At 40.2% G+C, this 8,745-nt stretch overlaps 1 pseudogene; it reads right to left on the reverse strand.

The window, feature by feature from the left end:
- Positions 1–278: 278 nt before the first annotated feature.
- LOC133914028 (uncharacterized) lies at positions 279–814 on the reverse strand (annotated as a pseudogene).
- Positions 815–8,745: the final 7,931 nt, after the last annotated feature.

The raw sequence follows: 8,745 nt of genomic DNA on the forward strand, positions 1-8,745 counted from the left end.
AACCTCTATGTGTTCGAGAATGCTGTGAAGAACTTGTTCCTACAGAGAATGTTCCGCGCCAAGCAGTTTGGCGCGGGAGGGTCCGCGCCAACGCTATTGGCGCGGGTATTACACAGTACACAGGGGCATAATGGTCTGGCCCGGTGGAGAGAGCACCTCCGCGCCAAATGTCATATTCTGAAAAAATTCGCGTGCCCGGTGTTATATTCTGAAAGTCACACGAATTGGATGGCAATTCCAGAAAAGCACGCGAATTGAGTGGCAAATACTGAAATTTCTCAATTACAGAGCAAGAACCTCGTGAGCTCGTGCTCCCGCGCGAGCAGCCGCTCTAGGACCCGTGTCGGACTTGTACTGCAGCGCCCAGAGCATGGCCAGTGACGAGAGCAGCGAGACGAGGCAGGGGATCCAGGACCACCTGCACGCGGCTGGGGATCCGGAGGAGGCGGAGGAGGACGGAGGTGGCGTGGAAGGCGAAGAAGGCGCAGCAGAGGAAGGCAATCTCCTTTCACGCGCCCCTGAGGTGGGCCTCCCGTAGCGCAATGCGACGGGCGAGCAGGTCCTCCTCCTTGAGCCACTGATTCAACAGCAGCCGGTGCGTCCAGCTTGCGGTGATCTGGCTCAGCGGGTGTTGGCGCCATGTCCCCCCGGCGGCGGGCGACACGACCAGGGCGTCAGCGTCGGCCATGAGTTCTTGGTGGCATCGAGCGGTTCGTGTGCGCGGCAGCGGTTTCACGCGAACTGCGGTGGCGGTTTCGTTTCCTTGCGCTTGTGGTGCAGGGGCGATGGGATTTGAAGAGGGGTTTTGGACGGACTCGAGGGTGGCAACGATCGGGGAGTGCAAGAGGTGCTTTAAAAGCCCGGGGAAACACAACGATCGGAATCCTCAAGCGCGTCGGCGCGGATCGCGGATTCGGCCCGGCGGTGGTGGGTGCACGCGGCCCGGCCAAATGGGTTAAGAGTGCGTGCACGGGCAGCGATTTTAGCCCAGTAGTTGGGGTTGGCAGAACAATGACGTTACGTCTGAGGATCTCTTGGTCAGGGTCGGGCTAAGGCCGAGGAGTTAATAAAACGACCAGCTCACTGTACTTTGTAGTAGGGCTGATTTATATATCAGCTACCAACTCAGATACCACCGCTTATCTATCAACAACCTTCCGCTCACTCCATGTACTACACCTCTTGCGATCTCTTGTGTGCTCCTTTACTTTCTCTGTTCTTTAACCTATTTTTTTAAGCACGAAGCCCTAAATTTAGGTCAGTGTGACATGCATCTCGCATGTCTTCTTCGGAATGAGCAGTATTGGGAAAACTATTCCATGGGCTTGTTCGCAGCAACGCAAAAACACGACGCCTAGCCAAGGAGGAGGTGGTACAATCCGAAGAGCTCGTTCTTGATGGCCAGCAGCTTGGCAGTGGTTCTACCGGTTTATGCCAATAGAAGCGATTGTATTATTATTAGGAAGCATATGTCCACGAACATCAAATCAAACATGAATCACATCAGTATATAACTCAAAACTCATTCGCAAAAAAAGTATATAACTCAAAACTTTTTGAGTTATCACATCCTATGGCAGTAACCAACTGTGTTCAGTAACTTCAAATGAAGACATTCAGATGTTTGATTGATAATAATGCTCATTTTGAAAAATGGGGATAGAACCGAAGGGGTTAGTATCTTTTCTTCAGGACAGAACATGGCAATGCTTGCTTTTATTGAGTAACAAATCAACCAAGGGAAATTCATCATAGATGCAAGAAGATAGAAAGGTAAATCCAAATCAATCCTAAATGCACAATCAACCAAGGGATTGATCCTCCCTTGGCAAGGATCAACCCAATCCCCTCTTGGATTAATTATCCTGTGGATTATGCTCCCAACTCGCCAAACAAAGCCTAACTGGGGTTGGTCCAGTGTACCACACTCCTTTAACATGTTTTTTGCCATCACCACACTCCAGCCCCAGCTCACCACGTACTTCATTTGTTCTCTATAAATACACAGTCGAGCTTACTTACACTCACTTCGCACACTGCAGCTTTTGCGATCACCTGTGTGCTTCTTAAGCCTTTTGTTCTTTTACCTGTTTTCTCACTACCAAGTACTCGATCGAGGTCATTGTATAACGTCTGCACGTCAGTAGCTTGGGGATGAATGGCACCGGGAAAACATATTCAACCTTATGGTTGAAGGGAGCAGTTTGCTACCATGGTCAACACTTATCGTCAAAGAAGTGTGTGCTCTCTTATATGGAAGCTATTGGGCGTGATTTTTCTCATAAACATGACAGAAAATGATGGTTGCCCTGAGAAGAGCAGCAGACGGCCAGATGCAACAAGTTCTTGTATGCCGAGAGCCCGAGACGCCAGGAAAGAATAATGATACTAGTAGACTGATGGGCGACGTTTGATACTGATATATATGTCCAGTTCTGCCATGATAACTGATTCTTTTGCCTTAATGAAAGCATCAACTTGTATGTGAATTGCAGCTGTTTGTGATTATAAACTTTCTTTTACCTTTCAAGTCTCAATATAAACATGTGCAAAGAACACAACGGAAATATTTAGATGTTGGGTTGATAATATTTTTAAAAAATTGGTAATAATATTGAAAATTTACAGCATGGGGATATAACGTAAGGGACTGGTACGTGTTACATGAAACTTGGACAACATGCTGAGTAATCAAATGTTACACCGATCATTCGGAAAAAAAATGTAATAGCGATGAAATAATAGTGATATGCATTATTCTAACTAGTCAATTTCAGAATGTTTCCAAAGCGAAATCGCGAAAAGCCTTATCGTTCTAAGTCTGAAAACCATCACCCCGTTTTGCTTCCAAGATTTAATTTTACATCTCTGACAAGTCATTTTGGAAAAGGCCATTGACACGGCCACCCGTCACACACCTGAGGCTATGCTGTGGTTGGAATCCTCCAAAGCGATATGGTGGCGACGAGGCTACCTATATGCGAAATTGTGAAGACCTATTTCAACATTTTTAAATGTCATGCTCAACAATTTTTTAGACCTATTTCGATAATTTAAAAGATTTGTTTCAACAAATATTGAAATCTAATTCAACAATTTAGAAGATCATGGTCAACATTTATATGTAAATTTTATTCAAAATCGAAGCCTTTAGATAACTTTGTCGGATACAAGATGTCCTACTTTTATTAATGTACTCATAGTACAACTAATTTATATCATCTACCAACGCAGAGGCACACTTTGATTTCAAAAGATAAAACCACATATTCACTCATGTATTATATATGCATCAACCTTCTACAACACTTGCAATGGCTTGTGTGCTCTTTTACCTCCTCGGCTCTTTTACCTATTTTCTCTCCATCAAGTATTCAATCGGGGTCAACGTGACATCTATGCGCATCGGCATGTTGCTTTGGAATGAGTGGCGTCTGGAAGGTATATTTCACGAACGAAATAGAGTAAGTAGTTCAATTTACCACCACGGTCGTTTCTCCAGTCGGTCTGGCCCAAGTAGAATATCAATGCGCTACTACCGACATTGAATTACTACATGAATCCATAAAATCTTGTACGGGTTACAAGAGCAACTTCATTTGTATAGGATCGATAGGAAGAGATGACTGTATTCATCCTTCTTTTTTATGTTTTGTTTGATCTTTATATTTATAGTTAGGATCACTTTTTACTGTGCCAGGTCCTTCTAGATCGTTCGGTATCAAGCATCCGTTTAATCCCGATCACTTGTCATCGACCGCCAAATTGCATATGTTTCTGCACACCATGAAACAAGCAAACATATTTATCCACACTCTAAAACATCTTCAGATCAGCACAAAATTAAAAACTTCAACTCAGAGCATATTCTGTAGAAAATATGAACGTCGGATGTTCCAGTGTGTTATGCTCCTAAATACCGGATTATCCGGTGAGTGTAACATTATTTGTTTTAGAAAAATTTTGCTCTCTGCATGAAAATGTCAGTTAAAAGCTTTTAGTGATCTCAATCACCGGATAATCCAGTGTGTACCGATCTACCAAACCATCCTCCTGCAATCTCTCGGCAATAAAAGGTCTGGTGCGTTGTCCGGTGTTTACAATTACAGCACCGGACTATCCGGCGTATATAATCAGACTTGGCCCACCAAAAAGTCTCTTCTCTGCAGAAAATACGCCGACACTCTCAAAGTTTATCACCGAACCATCTGGTGTTTACTTTTATTTCTGCTTTAGTACTAAAAATACTCCGGTGTAGCCACCATATTGACCTTCTGGTGCATTGATCTCCAATTTTGTTCAGGCTGACTGATGGTAACTAATTGCGACCATGTTGCAATCAGTAATATTGTTGTAAGGATCAAGATATTGACTAGGGGGGTAAATAGGTATTTCCTTGCAATTCAAACAAACATGCAGTGGATTAGTTAAAAGCGGAGTCTCCGTAAATTTTGCGTACTCTCCGCATTTTTGCGGAGCCTCCGTACTTTTGCGGACCTTTCGCAAAAACAGAGGTAGCTCGAATGTAAACTACATCTAATGACTTCTAGCTCAAATCAAACAAGAAGGTATGCATCTGGAGATGTCCACTAACAAATCCACAAAGCACCTGCACTCATAAGTACGCATAACCAAGTAGATTTAGTAGAAAGCACAAATCAAAGCAAGAACTTAAAAGTAAACAAACCAAAGTGCAAACACAAAGATTTATTTTTTGAAGTTCAGATTCACCACCGTGAATCCTACGTCTCCGTTGAGGAGCTCCAAGGAGCTGAGTCTCTTTCAACCACTTTTCTCGATTCACTAGTTTGATCTCTTCCCTTGTGGAGGTGAGATAGATCTTTACAAATTTTCCCGCGGCTCATCACAAGCACGAGAACTCGCCGAGCGCCGCCTAGCCGTCTAGGAGATTTCACTTCTAAGAGTAACAAATGCTTCACGGATTACTTGATGAAGCCTACAAGTGCTAAAAAAATCTTGTGCTCTTAAACACCAATATCTCAACCCAACTCTTAGAATTTCTCATAAATCACGCACACACCTCACAAAGAGGGGTTGGGAAGAGTACTACAAGCATTTGCCTTAGTTGTGGATATGAGGAATACCAGCACCAGCACGCCTCTAAATGAAATGGAGGGGGTATAAATACCCCATACACAAAAACTAGCCATTACAGTCAGAAAGGTACGAAGTCTCCGTAAAAATTTACGGATCCTCTGGACTTTAACACAAGTAGTCGTTATTTAAAAGACTGGCTGTTGGACCTGGATTTTACGTACACTCTGTAAAAAAACAGACTATCCACAAAAAGGTGCGGACACTCCGCAGTTTAACAAAACAACCCAAGTCACCGTAGTAAAAATGCCATAACCTTTTGCTATGAACTCCGATTTTGATGATCTTAGACTCAACGAAAAGCTTATTCAGATGGCTAACCATCCCAACTAAAAACAAGCTCTAAGACCACCAGATGAAAGTGTTATAACATGTGTTTCTCTTAAGTTAGTAGTCGAGTTTGGTAGTTTGAGCAGCAAGACTTGTCAAACCATTTTATATCATATCCCTCTTGATAGAGCAGCAAACCTATACGATCAATATAAAATCTATTTCAACCTCTTGAGTTTAGTCAACTTCAACTTGCCATTTCTTTTCAATTTCACTTCATAAGAGTGCAACCTTTATTGTCTCTTCTTCTTGATCACATCCTCCTTGAGCTTGTGACTTGGGATTCTTGAACACATATGGTCAAGAATTAACTTGACATCCTCAAGCACCTTAAACCTTATAATTCAATAATGATTTTATGTTTGACAATATATGATTACTTATGGCTTTGATCGGTCTCTCAACGTTAGGCAAATACTTGTTTCTTCTCCATCGCATGAGTCCCTCAGTGCCAAGCCTTTTGCTTGCCCTTCTTTACTCGCATGGTCCTCCGTAGCTAAGTTATTTTCCACCCCTTCAACATCTTGTCATCTTGAGTCACAAATAGTCTCATATCAACAATATGCATTTATTAAATACTATTTCTTCAATAACATGATCCTTACTTAAATATTTATTTTTTATATCAATATTGTGATCAAACAAGTTTCCATGGTTACTTTTCCTAAATTACTAAGCTCTTGATCAATTTCTTCTTTCTTGATAAGAATATTATCCATGTAACCAAGCAACCTATCATTACAATTTTCTTTGATTTACCATTGCTATTGATCACATATCTCTTCATCATCAATATGCACTCATGTATTCTATTTCTTCAACTTAATTTTCATTTTAATATCTTTCTTTATATTGATGTTGTGACCAAGTAAGCTTCCATATAAACTCTTTTTAATCAACTAAGCATTTGATCACTTGTCTTGTTTCTTGATCAATATACCAATTTTATGACTAAGTAAGCTCTCAACAAAATCTTCCTTGCTTTACGAAGCTCTTAAAATACTAAATCCTTAATCACCTTTGTTTTTAATATTGCAATCTTGATCAATCTTATGCCCTTTCAATTTTCATTTGATTATACAAACAAACAACCAATAAGATCATACGACTGCACTTGCATCCTTGTCTTTGTTGTCCTTTTTAATCTTTGCTCGTTATTTCTTTACTTTTGCATACTTCATATGACATGAGCTTGACTTTATCATTTGCAAGTAAAAATCTATCCAAACTCAATAAACTTATTAGTCCTTTAATTATTTTACCATTCAACCATCAAAACCCACTAGAAGACCTAGATGCACTTTCAGTTGTAACTAGGTTGTTCAGTATATTATAACTAAAGTGTCTATCATATTGTAACTAGTACACACTCGACTACCATATTACAACTAAAGTGTTTACCATATTATAACTAGAGTGTCTAGTGCGTTATAACTAGTACTTACTCAATGATACATTGTGTCTAATATGTTATAACTATATTATTATAATTAGAGTGTCTAACATGTTATAACTATATTGTTCGGCATGTTGTAACTTGACTGTCTCTGAATCACAACCATCATCCAAGTGTAACTACAGTATAACACAAAACGCAACTGGATGTCTACTATATTGTAAATATATAACGATCCTAAAATTTTATCAAAATATAACCTCATAAATATCATTTTGTTAAGCGTATTTTTCCAATAATATGTTTCAAACAGATCGAAAATTGAATATATCGTTCTAAAAATATTGTATTTTAACTATTTAAATCAACAAAATAATCTTCGCATGTATGCTCTGATAGGTGGGTTGGATGTGTACGTGGTATCGGTGAATTAATTCTCTCGATTTGTTGACTCACGAAAGGATCAGCTGGGGGGCACGTGAGAAAAAGCTAGCTTGGGCGACCATAGTACGCAGCACAGGTCTGTTCTACATCTATGCATAGAATAGACCTAGCGTGTGAATATATATATATATATATATATATATAGCAAAATTACACGGCAGTTGCAAAATGTTGCATATTTTAAAACGGTCACGTAATTTTTAAATATTAAATATATATAAAAATAAATTCGTCTAAACACTATCCGCGAGGGCGAGATCGTCTTATCGTCTTATCGGCTCTAGGCCCATCGATGAGGACGGCCTGTTCATGGCTCACAGGCAAAATGGCGCAAGAGCTAATCAAGGTCCAAGGCCCAAAAGGTGACATATACTAGACAAGGTGTGCATCTATTCTGCCAAGTCCATTCACCAGTCGCTGCTCTATAAAAACGGGACCGTCGCCATTCCACTGCACCGTACAAACTCCACATTGTTCAGTAGGAGGAACACATGATCTGATCCTGAGCAACGAGTACCTGTCTCATCTAGCTTGGCTTGTTCCTTCTCTGCTTTTGTAATTCCCAGGTGATGGAGCAACATACTGTATATTAGCTACTTGGGAATGAGCTGCACCAGGAAGACATGTTTGACTACAACTCATGCAAGGTCAGTGGAAAGCATTGCGGGTGCTGCGTGCTTTCACTGTCGACGTTCAATGCCCATCCTGGCTTAGCTTGGAACTATTCACTCTATTTCTTCTTTCTAATTTTGTAGCGGAGGGTTATGTGATTGTGAATACATCATGACTTTAATTTGAATGAACTAGACAATAATGAATCGATGAAGTGAGCACTCTGTAACAAAAAGAAAAAGAGAAGAAGAGAACAGTCCATCCACCAGTCGTTGCTCATTGCCATTGCCCTGTCGTTATGCAATTGCATATATTGTAGGACCGAGAATAACGATCAGAATGGATAAATATACATCTTATCAAATTCTTTCGAATTAGATGACTTTCACTTTTGTTTCACCTAACACATATCAAAACTCAAGCGGAAATAAATACTAGAGAGAAGCAACTTGCAATCAAGAATGCAAAGGAAATCATTGCTCTCATGTTTATATGTGAACTCAATCCATGAGTTATCATCATAAAAGATCACAACTTGATAAAAGAAACACTTCGATCCAAAGATAGGAACACCGGAAGAAGAAACTCTCCAAATTGATGATCTAGTGGTAATGGAGTTTAAGACCTACTTGTATACATTTATATATGAATTTTATGCCTCTAGCAATAAGAGAAATAACTTCACAAGGATAAAAAAAATTTAGTTCAAAAACTAAAACGAAATTCTCATCCAAAAAGAAAAAACTCGCAACAAAGCAACAGAGCTAATAGAAAGAGATGAACATGAGCATTGAAGAAAATATGCACTTCATTTCTTCAAGAGATCAGCCTTATTTTAGGCAGATTAC

This window comes from Phragmites australis, chromosome 4 (genome assembly GCF_958298935.1).
Source record: "Phragmites australis chromosome 4, lpPhrAust1.1, whole genome shotgun sequence".
Taxonomy (NCBI): Eukaryota; Viridiplantae; Streptophyta; class Magnoliopsida; order Poales; family Poaceae; genus Phragmites; species Phragmites australis.